The 16,946-nt window shown below is 41.3% G+C and overlaps 1 protein-coding gene across 5 annotated transcripts in view; it reads left to right on the top strand.

Moving 5' to 3' along the window:
- The first annotated feature begins 553 nt into the window (after positions 1-553).
- Positions 554-16,946, top strand: part of TRIM2 (tripartite motif containing 2) — a 62,269-nt gene continuing 45,876 nt past the window's right edge. The window contains exon 1 of one of the 5 annotated variants that reach the window (XM_087724287.1): positions 554-720. The gene's annotated coding sequence lies outside the window, so the exon portion shown is untranslated. Of the gene's footprint in view, positions 721-1,049; positions 1,383-1,483; positions 1,877-14,394; positions 14,551-16,946 lie in introns of those variants that run through there. The other 4 variants (XM_087724290.1, XM_087724291.1, XM_087724286.1 and 1 more) reach the window with 4 other exon arrangements.

The following is a 16,946-nucleotide window of genomic DNA, read 5'->3' as shown; positions in this document are numbered from 1 at the left end:
TCCAAGCAGCCTCCATGTCTCCAGTGTCTTCTTCCCCACTTGGAGCTGAACCCAGAAAAACATTTCTTTCAACACTGTTTATGGAAACACTGGAGTAAAAGTTTAATATAAAATCTCCCCTTGTTATATATTTAAAAGCCCTCTGAACCAAATCCTGTTACATATATTCAGAAAAGAATATAATGTGGACACTTTTTAAGGAGGGACATGAGACTGAAATTCTTATTGATGTAGTTCCTTATTGTTGCTTTTGCTACAACTACATTTCATGTGTCGGTAGTAGGGGGAAAAAAACCACGGCTAGTTTTCATTATTTGCCCCCCCACCTCCTTTAAAGCTTAGGATGCAAATGTCACATCTGCTTCAGAGGAGACGCCTTAATCTGGGACATGTAGATTATGCAATGTTTCCATGGCAACAGTTGGGGAGAAATTCAGCGCTCTGCAGTTTCCACAGAAACTGCTCCCTGCAGAGCCAGGTGCCTTGGAGGGAAGGGAAATGAAAGGGGTCACGTGGTCGCTGCAGCCCGGAGCCGGCGGGTGAGCGTTTGTATGCGTGCTGTTTTCCATGCAGGGAGCGGGGTTTGGTCCTTTGCCTGGGCCTACATGGAGGCGCTGTGGTTGGGAAAAGCCACATTCCGGCAGAAATCTGATCTCGAGCGCGCCAGCTGTTAATTTGCAGCAGTTTTAAGAATAATTTTTACATGGAGACATTCTATCGGTAAACGAAAGCGCCTTGTTTTACGCTTTTTTATTTTTTATTTTATTTTCCTAAAGAGCCAGCAAGCAAGAGAAAGAAAGAAAGAAAGAAAGGGCGATTCGGGACATGAGATTCTTCTTTTTTAGTGGCTCTTTTGCATTCGTGAATTAAAATGCATGGTTAGGAATCACATCTATGCAGTCGGGAGAATTATTTGCGAATGGCTTTGTTCTCGATTAATATAATGCTTAATTTATTTATTTTCTTAACGTTTCCATTCAGTCTCGAGTGTATTTGTAAGATGCAATAGCGTGACGCTTTTATTTAAATCAGGCAGGATTGTGGTTTCATTTGGTCCAGTGCTCATCAAGAGGCAAAATGTAGCATTTCACTAAAGGCGTAACGCTGACAGATTAATGCACTAGCTATTTTTCCCCATCATTTTTTATGGGAAAAACCTCATAACGCGGTTAACTCTGACAGCTGTTTGGTGCACGCAAAAGGAAAAGCAGCAGGTAGAGAAGAGGGAGGATGGAAGCAGGTAACATTGAGTGGCTTTCAGATGGCGACCTCTTTTTTCCCATGGCTTTGGGCTTATAAAAAGTGGCTTCAAAAGACCTTTTCTCCCCTTTGTTATTATTAATCGCCGGATCAGTGCACAGATCACGCAAACAATTGCAAATGTAAGTAAGTGTTTGTGGTTTCCTTGCTGATTTTTAGACTGTTAGTTAAGGGTAGTATTTTGGTTTGGAGTCCTTTCCCCACTTTCTTGTTGAAAGAGCAGTGTGACATGAAAGCTGAAGACGAAAGCAATTTTCTTAAAAGGAAGTACTGACCCGTCTTTCAATGGAATGATTTGTGATGCGGAAAATTTTGGGAGCTCTGCAGAAGAAGTAGTGATGTGCGGCATTAATAGAGAGCAGATTTGTTGACAGAGGTGAAATTATGAACTGGAGCCATTACTTTTTTTGAGAAATCTGCAAGCAATTACTTATTCCATTGAGCAGGAATGAATTTGTTAATCTAGTTGCCTGGTTTTTAAAAAAACAATGAAAATAATTCACAAGTGTTTCTGAGAAAATTCCGCAGGATCTTGTGGAAAAGCTGCACAAAATGGGCATTTGTAAGGGATTGTTAAACCCGTATGAGAAATGAAAAGAACAATGCCAGAAGGATGGTGAGCAGTGCTTTTGTTTTGTTTTTATAATGAAGCCTTTTGTAATTTTATAAAGGGAGGATGATCTTTCAGAGCCTCCCAAGCCTGAATGCCTAATGGTGCTTGGGAAACAGAAAAGTTGTTTTTTCTCAGTGATTTAGACATGTATTTTAATGGTAAGAATTTTAATCTTTTCCTAGAGATAAATTTCTTTATTTATTACAAACTGAAATCAAAGATGGATTTCTGGCATATTTAATAGCACTCCTTTTTCTTGTTTGCTGACTTTTGCTTTTGTAATATACAAAATATATTACAGCTATATCAATCTGTGATTTTAGAATACACATCTTTCAATATCTCATTAGAAACAAAGCCTGTGTGTTTGAAGTGATTATTGTATTAAATATATTTGTAATTGAAAATTACTCTCAATGCTTATAATTTTCTGTATGAAAATTGTAAAGAACAATACTAGAAGAATGGTGAACAGTTTGCTCTAGTTTTATATCTTATTTATTTTAGGAATTCATTATTTATTGAATATCCATCCACCGCATCCTGTTTCTTAGCTATGTATGATACAATTTCTACATGGCTATTAAAAGAGGGATGCATGAGATGACAAGAAAGCAATAAAGTCACAGTTTGATCGAGTGAAATGTGCAGTATAAATTTGAAAATATGCTATAGACAACAATTTAGAGTTATGGCAGCACTGAAAAAAAGGATTTATACCAGTCTCCAAATTATGGCCACTGCAGCATCCCCTATGTTCAGAATCCCTGCAGTTACTTTGGATTATAACACCACAGCAAGATGTATCGTGTGATCATTTCAAACCTTGCCTGCCAGCCTCCCATAAGCAAGGTCAATGGGCAGCTGGCAGGGAGGGTCTCAGATTGCTTTTTTTCCCAAGGGCCATATGTTTTAAATATTCCCCATTGAGGAATAAATAGCTGAGGTGAGCGATTGCTGAAACACGAACTGCTTTAATAAACAAAACTATGGTAACAGAACAGAGCCGTCCAGTTTGACAGCTATTTATGCAGGAAGCTGTCAAACCGGCAAACAATTAGAACACGACCTTTTCCTGCCAGAACCCTCCTTTAATTTCAGCCAATGGTAATCAACCTTATCCCTGATCGACACAGAAGATATAACACCACTTTCCCCCCAGACTGCGTACGCGTAGTTTGAGAGGTAGGCTGGCCGTTGCCTGCTCCTTTGAGAGCGTCGAAGGGGTTGGACTGGCAACTGCGACGTAATTGGTGAATTCAGTACTCGTCTTTCTTGAGGACTGTCCGCGGGACTCCCTGGAGACTTGACCCTTGCCATGGAACTTTGGTTGCCAGGTGAGTCGGCCGTCGAGATGTCATCTAGCGGGAACGGCATGCGCGGAAAGTCTGGTGGAACATTTGGCCAGCAGGCGGCACTGGATGTTTCTGGGAATTGTCTGTGTTCCATATTGGCTGTGGCCTCTGGGGCCTGCGCATCGTCCCTGTCTCTTGAGTCGGAGGCCCTAGGGCTCCGTGGTGCATGCCGGCTACGTAGTTGGTCTATATGTTGTCTCCACATCCGACCATCAGTGAGTAGGACCCTGTAAGAGCAGGGTCCCTTTACTTCTATTATCTCCCCGGGCACCCATTTTTGAATGCCTGCAAAATTCTGTGCGAAGACTCAATCCCCTTTATCAAACCCTCGCTTGCACACTCCCTCCACCTGGCTATGGGCATTTGTCACATAATGAGGTGCATTCTGTCTAGTGTCATCCGGAGCTGTCGGCCCATTAGCAGCTCCACTGGACTTTTATTAATTAATGGACAGGAGGTTGAGTGTTGTAACAGCAATTAATCAGATATTTAGTCCTGTAATGGCCCATTCCCCATTCTACCGAGTGCCTCCTTTGCGGAGCGGACCACCTGTTCTGCCCTGCCATAACTGGCCGGGTGGAATGGGGACATCAATGCTTGGTGTACCCCAAGGGAGGCCAAGAATGTTTGGAAACTTGCAACCGTCCATTGCGGGCCATTGTCTGAGACCACCACGTCTGGGATTCCATGACAGGCAAATATACATTTCAGTACCCTGATTGTTGCCTCTGCTATGGTGGAGCCCATGGGCACAATCTCGACCCATTTGGAAAACGTGTCCACCACCACCAAGATCATGGTTCCCTGAATGGGTCTGGCAAAATCCACATGCAGTCGGGACCATGGGGCTGGGGCGTTTCCCATTCCCTAGCCTCCGCCATCAGTGGCACCGGCCGAGACAATTGACAAATATTGTATTGCCGTACCCAATCTAGCATTGCTTCATCCATTTTAGGCCACCACAGGGCACTCCGGACCAAGGCTTTCATATGGACAATGCCGGATGCCCCTCATGCAGCCACTCCAACATTTGGTAGCGCAGCGTTTGTGGAATGACCACTCGATTGCCCCATAGGAGGCACCCTCTTAGCTCAGACAGTTCTGTTCGCCTTCGGACGAACGGCAGGAACTCCTCCCCCAACTGACCCAGAGGCCAGCCTCTGCGGACCCACTCCAGGACCCTCAGAATTACCTTGTCCTTACGTGAGTGTGCTTCTATACCCGATGCAGTGATAGGGAGCTTCAACTCGTCCAGGGCGAGTACCTGACAGGCAGGAGCTGGGTCCTGCACTGGAATGGGTAATGGGCAGTGACTTAGAGCATCAGCATGCCCTAAATGTTTCCCAGGCCATTACTCCAACCAGTAGGAGTAGGCAGCTAAAAATTCGGACCACCGTAGCATCCTAGGTGATAAAATTAAAGGCATCTGGCACTTGCCCGCCAGAATGTCCAGAAGTGGCTTATGATCGGTGATAAGAAGGAAACGGCGGCTGTACAAATAATCATGGAATCTCTTGATTCCTGCAACAGCTGCAAGCGCCTCCTTATCGACCTAGCTGTAATTATGTTCTATGATCGATAAGGTGCGTGAGAAATAGGCAATAGGAACCTCCTGCCCATCTGGCAACCTATGTGCTAGAACTGCCCCAATGTCATACGGTGATGTGTCACAAGTGCATGAGGACAGCCGCTGACATCAATAGTTATTTCACAGCGGCACAATAGGCTTTTGGACGCCCCACCTGCCCAGTGGATTTTCTTCCAGAGTAAGCCTCATTTTATTGACCGGGGCTAGGTAACAGGGCTCGGCACACACCTGCCAAATGCCCTGTTTTCCCGCATTGGCGGCAGGTGGCCGTTTTGAAATGGCAACTTGATTGATTGTGGTTGCCCCCACAACTGAGGCAAACTTTCTGAGGTAATTTGGTGGACCATCCACTTCCCGCTGCCCTGGCTCTCAGACAGGCAACCTCATCGCCCTCATTAGATAATTTCTCCTCAGGGATTTTTTGCTGGTTCACAGTCATTGATTTGAGCCCTGTGGGAGTGGCTGCTATATATCTTTGAATTTGGGCAGTTGAGTTCTCGGCCATCTCGCTGGCCCTGGCCTCATCAACCGCAATTTGGAGGGTGAGTTCTGCTTTAGCCAACAGCCTCCGCTGCAGTTTCAAGTCCCGAATACCACACACAAATTGTTCCATAAGCGCATCGTCAAGTTCAGGAAATTGGCAATTAATGGCTTCTCTGCGCAGCGAGGCCACATATTGTATTATGGATTCACCCACCCTCTGAAGGCATTGCCTAAACCCGTGTCTTCTAACAATTTTAGACGGGGTCGGAGCGTAGTGATTTTTTAATTTGCTCAGGAGCACAGTATTCACAGACTCTGGAGCCGACAGCGCTCTGGCTGTTCCAAACATTTCCGGCCCGCAGGCACTAAGGAAGAATCCTTTCTTCCTTTCAGTCGTCGCCTCAGTAAGATCGTTGGCTAGAATGAAGCAATCAAATCTCAATGAATGCTTCCCAGGATTCTTTTTCTGCGTTGAAGGGTGCGAAGCTCGGAATGGCTGCCATTACGAGACTATAATTACATAGTATCTCGGGTGGCTGAAGGTAGTATCCCACCTTCATCGCCAGTTTTAAATATTCCCCGTTGAGGAATAAATAGCTGAGGCGAGCGATTGCTGAAACACGAACTGCTTTAATAAACACAACTATGGTAACAGAACAGAGCCGGCCGGTTTGACAGCTATTTATGCAGGAGGCTGTCAAACCGGCAACCAATTAGAATATGACCTTTTCAATGAAGCGGTTGACGTGATGAGCCGGGGCCTTGAGGCCGTCATGGACTGGATGAGGGTTAACAAGCTTGTGCTCAACCCAGAAAAGACCGAGTGGCTGTTGTGTTTTCCTCCCAAAGATTTGGCCAATATTCCAACACTCAGGCTGGGGGGTCAAATTTTACACCCCTCAGAGAGGGTCCGCAACTTGGGAGTCCTCCTGGATCCACAGCTGTCATTCGACCACCACTTAACGGCTGTGACCAGGGGGGCATTCGCCCAGGTACGCCTGGTGCGCCAGTTGCGACCCTACCTGAATCGGGAGGCTCTCACAACAGTCACTCGGGCCCTTGTGACCTCTAGGCTGGAATACTGCAATGTGCTCTACATGGGGCTGCCCTTGAGGAGCATCCGGCGACTTCAGCTAGTGCAGAACGCAGCCGCGCGAGTGATTGCGGGTGCACCTCGATTCACCCGCATAACACCTATCCTCCGCGAGCTGCGCTGGCTACCTGTCGATCTCCGGATGCGCTTCAAGGTGCTATTAATCACCCATAAAGCCCTACATGGCAGTGGATCTGGATACTTGAGAGACCGCCTTCTGCCAATTACCTCCCTGCGACCTATAAGATCCCATAGACTAGGCCTCCTCCGCATTCCATCGGCCAGCCAGTGTCGGCTGGCAACTACAAGGAGGAGGGCCTTCTCAGCAGTAGCCCCGACCCTTTGGAACGAGCTCCCCGTGGAGATTCGTACCCTCTCCACCGTCCAAGCCTTCCGCATAGCCTTGAAGAACTGGCTCGCCCGTCAGGCCTGGGGATAAGGATCGTTACCCCGCCCGAATGATGAATGTATGTTGTTTATTATTTTATTATATGTTGTTATCTTAATGTTGCATTCCCCCCTTCCTGGTTTTGTGTGAGCCGCCCTGAGTCCCCTCAGGGAAAAGGGCGGCCTATAAATGCTAATAAACCTAAACCTAAACCTAACCTTTTCCCGCCAGAACCCTCCTTTAATTTCAGCCAATGGTAATCAACCTTATCCCTGATTGACACAGAAGATATAATAATATGGATCTTGTATTCTGTAGTATCCCTGCCTATTCTCCCTCCATAGTGCCAGCTTGCCTGTAGCACTTATACACCTGTGCGCCCCAGCACTCCTTAATGGAGACTCTTGCCTGTTCCCACCTATGTGTCCTGGAGTTCCCGCCTATGTATCCTGGGGTTACAACAGAAACAAGGATAACTGGGATTACTTTTGCAGTCAATTGCCTTTGTGTTTTATATCACTTAGTGATGGCAACCCGGGTTCCAGTTGCCTTTGTAATCTCAGGGTTATCCATGCAATTAGTTGGGTTTACAGTTTATGCTAAACCAACCCTTTTGAAACATAATGGATGGATTCCTGTAAGATTCAAAATCAACCAAAGTTACGTAGTAGATTGTTTGAAATCTATCTAAATATGGATACAATTCAGGAGAATAGTTGGCTCTATACAGCTTTTAGACTTTACATATTCAGTCTGAAGGTAAATGTTGGAAGGATGACATATTAGGTAATGATAACTTTATCAGAGCTTATATCCTTTACTATATTAAATAAAGACTCTGCTGGAAGTATTGCACTAATCTAGAATCTAAGGTAGTAATAGCACTTAGACTTATATACCACTTCACAGTGCTTTACAGCCCTCTCTAAGCGGTTTACAGAGGCAACATATTGCCCCCAACAATTTGGGTCCTCATTTTCCCAACTTCAGAAGGATGGAAGACTGAGTCAACCTTGAGCCGGTCAGAATTGAACTACCAATCTGCTGGCAGGCAGTAGTCAGCAGAAGTAGCAGCACTGCATTCTAACCACTGTGCCATCATGGTTATATAGGGGAAGTCTAAAAAATTGAGCCTGCAAAAGCTTCTGGAAAGATAAGTAGAATCAAGCAATAGAGGGGGTTTTCCTCTAAAATTGGGAAGTAAAATAAAGTGGAACACAACTATACACAAATTATTGTTGTTGAACTCTCAGAGTTTGAATTATAAGGCTTCCAGAATCATTGACAGAGATGGGCAGATATAGAAACTGAATAAACAAATAAAATGTTCCATGAGTCCAGTAAATGGAAAAGTATATCATTATTACAACACTAATGATGGAAATAACTTCCATGTCATTGGAGTGAAGACTTAAATTACACAAATGACATTACTTGATGCAAATGTTGCAATTTGCTTAACAATGACATGCAAGATGTTGGGAAATGACACTAGAAGGGCACATGCAGACAAAGAAGAAGACGTTTGGTGTAATTGTTGAAGCATTAGGCTAGAAACTGGGAGACCAAGAGTTCTAATTCTGCCTTAAACAGAAAGCTGTGTGACCTTGGGCCAGTCATTTTCTGTCCGCCCTAGGAAAGGAAGAATGGCAAAAAAAATTCCAAAAATGCTTGCTAAGAAAGCTGCAGGGACTTGAAAGCTCAAAGAAAAAAAGAAAGAAAGAGAGAGATACAGACAGAAGTGGTATTCAGCAGGTTCTGACCAGTTCCGGAGAACTGGTAGTGGAAATTTTGAGCAGTTGGGAGAACCAGTAAATACCACCTCTGACTGGCCCCACCCCATCTATTCTCTGCTTCCTAAGTCCCAGCTGATTGGGAGGAAATGGGGATTTTGCAGTAACCTTCCCCTGTGTTGTGGTCTGCCAGCGGCTTGCGGAGCTCACAGCAGAGTCAGACAGTGAGGAGGTTGGGGAGGAACATGGGCCAGTCCTGGAGTCTGGGGAAGGCTCTGCAGAGGGCTCTGTGTCAGAGGCAGAGAGAGGGCCAGGGCCATCTGGGAGTTATATGCTGTCTCCAGAGTCAGACAGCAGTGAGGCAGAGGAACAGGCTCTTCCTGTTCCCAGTGCATGCATGCGCAGAGCTGCTAGAAGGCAAGAACAGTTAAAACAGAAGGGACGACTCGGGAGTAAGGTTTGTAGGTGATTGGCCCCACCCATAGGACATAAAGGAGGAGCAAAGGCACATGAGCCTTTGCAGGAAGCAACTTGGTTCATGCTGGTCAGTTTACCTTCTGAAAAAATGTGTGGACTCTTTGCTCTGTGTGGACCTCAGAAGGATGGAAGGATGAGTCAACCTTGAATAGTTTAGGATCAAACTTCTGGTAGTGGGCAGAGTTAACCTGCAATATTGAATTATAATCACTATACCACCATGACTTCTTTATTTTACGTATAGTTTATTATTTTAAATATAGTTATTATTAAGTTGTTAAGTGAATCATTGCATTAGTAACATAGTAACTAAGTGTTAGGTGAATCTGGCTTCCCATTTACTATATTGCTAGCTAAGAACACAAATAATTTACAATAAATATGAAATTCTGTGATACAGTAAGGACTATAGATCTGAAAGTTAACGTATTAATGGCTAGATAGTTTTGCTTGGCTAGAAAAAAAATAGTACTTGCAAGTTATACTTGAATACTAACAAAGTAGATCACTTACCAATTCTTCATTCAGTGACCATTTGAAGTTACAATAGTGCTGAAAAACAAGACTTAATAACTGGTCCTCAGAGTTGTGTTGTTGTAGCATCCCCAGGGTCACATAATTGCGATTCAGGTTGTTGGAAACTAGAGCATATTTATGATGGGTGCAGCATTCCATAGTCATCTGATTGTCATTTTCAGTCTTCACAGCCAGATTCTTGCAAGCAAAGTCAGTGGGGACACTGGCAGAAATTACAAGTTGCAGTCTCATGACATTGCACTTAATGGATGTGCTGCTTAGCAATGGATTTAACAGTCCCTAGTGTGGGAGTAAGTAAGGATTACCTGTAATGAATCTGCATCTTGATATTATGCTGAGTGAAAAATATTTACAATGGCATAAAAGTGGTAAATAGTACATGGTTTCTTGTGAGGACTGTATGTTAAAAAAGATGACAGGGTGATGCATATAGGCATTATTATGTCTGTTTGTTATAAGGAAGTACAAAATTGAGGAATTGGTGAAATGAGCATTTAGAAATTTAAAAAACAAAAGGGAAAATAAGAAAATATGGATTTGCTTCTATAAAATTTGAATAGGCATTATAAATAGTTTTGCTTTATTTCAATACCTTACTCTTTTTTATTCTGTTATATATGATAAGCATAGTATTGCTTATCCTGAAAGAAAGAAATTATTTATGTTTTGTACAGGTACAGGTAGTCCTAGAAGTTAAGATGGTTCTGAAAAAAGAGACCATTGCGGCATCCCCATAGTCATGTGAACAAAATTCAAAAGCTTGTCAACCAGTATGTATTTGTAATGTTTGCTGCATTCTGGGATCACATGATTGCCATTTGGGACTTTCCTAAGGCACTTTTGACAAGTAAAGTCGGGGGGGGGGAGCTGGGTTCATTTAATGACAATGTGTTTTGCTTATTGACCATGTGGTGGGATATGACCGGTACGCCCCGGTATGGGCATACTGGTGCCTGCTGGGAGCACCAGGTACCGTTCTGGTATAGTGCTCCGGAGAGCCCACCTGCCCGCCCGTCCTCCTTACCGGTATTTGAGCTGATGGGGGCTTACGCACACAGAGCAGCTGGTGCGTCACAGGCTGTAAGTATGCATGCGCACGCTGTGCACGTGCTGCATGTGTGCATGTGGTGGACGCCCGGCCCCGTTGCACCCTACCAGTTGCAACGGGATCTGGAACCCACCACTGGACCATGGCTAAAAAGACTATAAAGTTTATTCACATAACAGCATTGCTTAGCAACAAAAATTATGGTTCCCATTGTGGTCATAAGTCGTAGCCTACCTGCATGTATATGAAGTTTCTGTAATTGAAATATTCCAATTTCCCTCAATGTGGAAAATTTATATCTGAGTCGTCCCATATAATTATAGTTTCCTAAATCTAAAGGACAAGATTTGATTTGGAACAAAAAAGCAAATGTTGAGGATTACAAGTCATCCTTTGCTAATTCAGCATTGGCTATGTTGGTCAAGAGTACTGGCCTTATCATCCTAACACATTTGGATGGCATAAGATTTGACAAGGATGCATTATGCATTATTTTTTTCAGCTTTACCAAGTAGAAAAATAAACTTTTTTGATATTTTTAAAAAATTGTTTTGAGAATGTATCATCAAAATTACATAAATGCCTGGAATTACATGTGATATATCATAAATGTTAGAATCTGAAATGATTGGGCTCTTGCTAAGTCTGAATCGTTATAACTGAATTAGGTCTCATTCAAAGGAATTCCAGTAAATAATAGCCATTCTTCTTTCTGCAGGTAACAATATCTGGAAGAGGAGAAAAATTTGTGTAGTGATAAGGAAAAAAAGCTAATGTCTCTTTTCTTCTGTGTAGCTGCAGTTGAAATAATTTGTATTCACATTTTGTTGTATTTAGTAAGATTGGAAAAAATGGCAAGTTTTTTAGAAAGTCCCATATATATGATTTTTCAGTTTGTTTTCCAGTGGATTTTGCAATTAGTTACAATTCAGTTGTTTTGTGCACAAAGCACATATCTAAATTAATACTTATGTTAATTAGAGATGTCCAATGCTGCAGTAATAGAAGTTCAACTGAGCAAGAATTAAAAACAAAACCAAATGTCATGTGGATGGCACCAAAATCTTCCCATGACATTTCACAAAAATCTTTGCTGAAAGATTGTATTGTTGTAGCTAACAATTGCTGGTCCTTAGACAGGCTGAGCAATGGTACTTCCAGTAGAACAGAGCCAAGTGGAGCCTCTCCCTGCCCTGACGGTATTGCTGCTCCCCCTTTTCATGAACACAACAAGCTGCCATCAAATGGAGAACTCACCCACATACAGAATGAAAACCAAAACTATAGCTTTGGTGTTGTGTTTGCAAAATAGCCTTTCAGAAAGCAAGTAATACATTCTGACAGAAGTTAGGGCAATGGAAAAGATACGTCAGGACATATTCAGGCAGTTTACCAAAAGTATGAGTTCATTGTATATGCTGCTGATATAAAATTACAGTTTAATTGCTAGTGGTGTTATGTCAGCTTCCCAAAAAAGTCAGGAAACCAAAATTGTTAGAATAGCATCTATCGTATATTTCAGAGTATAAGACGCACTGGGGTATAAGATGCAACAAGGTTTTGAAAAGGCAAATTTAAAAAAAAGTAGGTAGGTAGATAGAGGGATAGAGGCGGGAGAGAGAGAAATAGAGATAGAGAATGTTGGTAGGTAGGGAGAGAGAGAGAGAGAGAAACAGAAAGAGGTAGAAATACAGTAGGTAGATAGGGAGAGAGAGTAAGTAGGTAGATAAAGGGATACAGAGAGAGAGAGAGAGAGAAATAGAGAGTGTGTGTCGATAGGTAGGTGGTAGAGGGATAGAGAGAGAGAAATAGAGAGATAAATATAGTAGGTAGGTAGGGAGAGGGATAGAGAGAGAGAAATAGAGATAGAGAGAAATACAGTAGATAGGTAGGTGTTTCTGCTGGCACAGCACTTGATCAATGTAATTCTCATCAATCAGTTAAAGAGCTTTCCAAAAGGGAAAAAAAAAGTTTTTGCACTCTGCAAACCTCCCAAAAACGGCCTGTTTTTCACAAAAACGGGCCCGTTCCTCCCCCCCCAAAAGGCATGAATAGCCTTGGGGCTTGCAGAGTGCTCCGGGGGGGGGCATGAATGAGCAAAAAATGGCATGTAGCCTTATGGAGGGTTATAGTGCTGCTGGGGGCTAGGGGGCAAAAATGACCCATTTTTTGTTCATTTCTGCCCTCCCCAGCCCCCAGGAGCTCTCTGAAAGCCTCCATAAGCATATGCACAGCCATTTTGGTGAAGGGGCGAGGCTTCCGGAGGCAAAAAATGCTGCATTCAATGTATAAGACGCACCCAGATTTTCAGCCTCTTTTTTGAGGAAAAAAGGTGCGTCTTATACTCTGAAAAATATGGTACTTGTTCATCATATCTAATTTGGTACCCAGAAACCTGATGAAATATGTGAATGTCCTCTAATGAGTCCACCAGAAACCCTTGATTGATTTGAGGAATGTGTGCTTTGTGAAGTCACAGTTATAAAACAGTCATTTATTCTAGCCTAGGAAGTATTTCAAGTAAACCACTAGTCCTAAAAGTATCAAGATAAACTCTATCCAGATAAAAGCTCTGCATAATATTTTTATTTCACTCTTTTTTCAGAATGTAACAATATTCTATTCTTTTTATAGAGAATGTAACAATATTATGTATTATCTGTGCATATATATATAGAGAGAGGTAATTTGTGTTTAATGCCCACCGTTAGAAAAAGCAAGGTAACTCGGCAACCAAAATGCATTTACAACCTTTTCAGGTCAGTAAGGGAAAGGAAAGCTGAAGTAAGATTATAAGTATGGTCATGGTTTCACTTATCAACAATTTCATTTAATGATGGAGTTGCCAGTCCCAATGGACTACCTATATTAGGAGTTGATAATCAACCTATAGTCTATAATATATATTTTGGACCATAAATCTTAGCCATATTACAGCAGTGTGCAAAATATTGAGAATTCAATCTATTTACATACAATTGGGGGAATAAGTGGGCTTTTCTCAGCTTCACATTATCTTTTTAAGACCGTATTTTAATCAATCATTAACCAAAGAGGTTGATCGTTGGCTGGAACTGACCCATAATATACTGTCAATAATTACAAAGACTGTTGTAATCATTTTAGAAATGTTTGAACTTGAAGCAGTGTTTTGGGTTTGAAATGCTTCCAGACTTATAGGGACAACCAGTCCCAAATGGGAAACCAAGCCATTTCAACTTTGAAATGTTTTACAGAATTCCCTGAATGCTTCCCTGATCATTTTTCCTATTTTTATTGGAGAATTCCTCTAGTTCAAAAGTGAGCAACTTGGGCCCTTTTATTAACTGTGAACTTTAACTCTCAGAATTCCTGAGCCAGCATGTTCATAAAAGGCCATAGTTACCCACCCCTGCTCTGGTGGAAGGCTAGTCTGAGAAACAGTGGTCAAAGTCACGACATGGAATTTGTTACCGAAGTTTTGGCAATTTAAAGCTCTAATCTAAATGGTCTGGTAATTTTCAGTGCAAAGCAAAATGTCCCACAGTCTATTTATACTTTCAAAAATCTATTAGAATCATAGAAAACATTACAAGATGGCCTGCCATGTAGGAGTTATAGCTGACACCTTCCATAGAATGATGTGTATTTTCCCTGTGCAAAGCATTTTTAGCTCCTATTCATTTACGAGCACGCTGGCACCGTTTATTCTTGTGGGCTTTTCTCATTCCCCCACTCTCCTTTTAAGAATGAAACACTATATCTTAACCAAACAGTTGCCAAAGAGACTGATCATTGGCTGGAACTGTCCCATGAGATTAAGTCCCACCTCTTCGGTTGTGCTGACAAGCTGTTTATGTTTTTGCAAGGCTACTCTTTAACTCAGCCTCATGATCGCTATAATGGGACCAATTGTCTGAAATGCTGCTGGGAGCAAACTCTTTCCCCCCAAAGAGACTGTATTTCAATCCCTGGAAAAGACATAATGGAATGCCTGTAAGTAAGCTTTGAATTATCTCTCTCCCTCTCTCTTTCTCTCCCACCCCCAACACTACTTATTTCTTCTCTCTTTCTTATATACTCCTGGGATTGGAAAAATCCTAAAAATATTTTAAAAGCTGGATGTGACGTTTGTGTTGGTCTGTTCCGGAAGGATCTCTTAAACTGGAAAAAGAATATTACTTTGTGTTCAATAACATGCTTGTTAAAATGTCCATCAAACAACTGTGAGATTATCTTGCAGGAAAGCAGTAGGAAAAACAGTGACGTAGGTTTAATAGGACACAGTGATAAAGATAGCATTTTAAAAGAATTATGAAAATAATCATAAGGAACTTCTCTAAAGCCTCTAAGAGAAAATATATTGATGGATATCAAAGGATTGTTCTGGGCCTATGCTGGGATGTGGGCATAGATTAGGATCAGAAATTAAATTCCACTAAAAAGAACTGAGTTTTAACTGTGGCATTATATGACATACAGTATTTTTAACATCAAATAGCTCATGATATCTCATATCTCACATTAATTCATCCCTCAAAATTTATAAAACATTGTTTGGATTCTTATACTCTGAATAAGTTTAAACTTTCCTAAACATTTGGAATAAGAAAAACATTTCTATAATTTTACAAAACAAAATGTGGGTTCTTACAGAGTTATAAAGTTAACACAATACATTACTATTTTATAAACTTAAAATCTTTATTTAAAAAAAGGTTTCTTATCAAAACACTTTGATGAAATTATATGTACAATATATGATAATAGTACTCTAAATTAGAAAATTGATAATCCCTAAAATCTAGATTAAGTATTGTTCGTAGTTTATGAAAACCAAATTCCCAAATTGACTCCGCATATAATGATAATTTACTATCCAGAAATGAAATATACACCACGGATAAATAACTTAGAAATTGTGCCATCTCATATTGAGCTGAAAGTATATGCAAGTCTATATGAGCCTTATATTCTAAGCATATGAATTGAAGTGCAAAAACTGTCCTCAGCATCACCTCAAAAACATGCCTAAAACACATCCCTATCTCCACAAACATATACAGCTAATACAAAGCCCAAAGGCCTGTAGAAAAGGAGATAAGGAAACTCTTGTATTTCCTGACGTTCTGTACAAGTTTGCAGCAGTGTCAAAACATGACTTGCCTGTATGAGTAAGGATTTATTGGAAAATAATTTTCAAAAGAACACAACTTGTGCTTTAAAAAAAACCTTTCTCTTATTTCTGTCAGAAGTAAAGCAAATTAATCATATTAATTTTCTTCTAATAATGCCTTCAGCACTCCCTCTCCTCTGACTATTATATTTTACTAGGGATGGTTACATCCAAGTTCTGGAATCTTTATTAAACATACAAAGCTATGCATTTTGCAAATTGAATTAAAGCCAAATGCTTTTGTGAAAGAACATATATTATGTACACGTTGAAATAGAACATTACTTTTAAAAATGCCAAATTCATTAAGAATGTATTTGGCAACAACATACTATCTGATGAATAATTTCCACAGTCCATATGACACTATCACTTAATAAAGCAGGCTGAGATGATGACATATAATCAAAATTAGAGAGAGAGAAAATTTTCAAAGCCCCAGAGAAGCACTATACCCCAGGTTTACAATCAAGGGCATTGAACAGTTCTTCCATTTTACTGTCTGTTCACAATTTACTTGCCTTTTATTTCTAGCCAAGATGAGAGAACTGTGTACAGCCAGAAGAAATAAAGCAGTTTTAATTGCCCTTAATAAGGGACGTGGGATCTGAAGCATATTAGGCTGCACAATAAACTTTTCATGGGCAATCTGAAGCTACTCTGATAAGCATTGGCACACTAAAGTAGAAAGCAGTTAGAATAGCAGTGCCTTATAGTGCCATTTAGTTTCCCAGAATACTTCTCATTTAAGGCCACTCCAGGACACTGAAGAATTTAAATGGGACTAGATGTAATTAGGATGTGCTGCTTGGCACATCTTCTTTTATCATTTTTTAAAGATTCATGCTCTGGTACTTGAATGCAAGTATCTATCTGAGAACATTGATAATGGTGTTGGCTATAGTTGTGCAAAAGCAACAATTGTAGGACTGAAAGCTTCTGATTACTGGATTCCAATAACATTCAGCTGTTTATTGTGGAAAGCAGGATATAAGTTCACCAAGATATAGTTTTAGTGGCACAGGACAGAAACTTGGTGTACAAAAGTTTCAGATTCAGTTTCTGGAATTTCTAGGCAGAATTGAGAAAGGTTGTTGAATAAAATCTTGGAGGGCCATCACCATTCAATACAAATTTAAGTTCTAAGTTTGGCTGTTGTTGTGAATTCATGTCCGACTCATTACAAGCCCATGAATAACACTTCTCCAGGCCTTCC

The sequence above is a fragment of the Thamnophis sirtalis genome, unplaced genomic scaffold, assembly GCF_051295495.1.
Source record: "Thamnophis sirtalis isolate CommonGarterSnake01/CBP01778 unplaced genomic scaffold, rThaSir2_p1.2 scaffold_10, whole genome shotgun sequence".
In the NCBI taxonomy this organism is placed as follows: domain Eukaryota; kingdom Metazoa; phylum Chordata; class Lepidosauria; order Squamata; family Natricidae; genus Thamnophis; species Thamnophis sirtalis.
The sequence above is the reverse complement of the archived record's forward strand: the minus strand, read 5'-3'. Positions and strand labels throughout refer to the sequence as shown.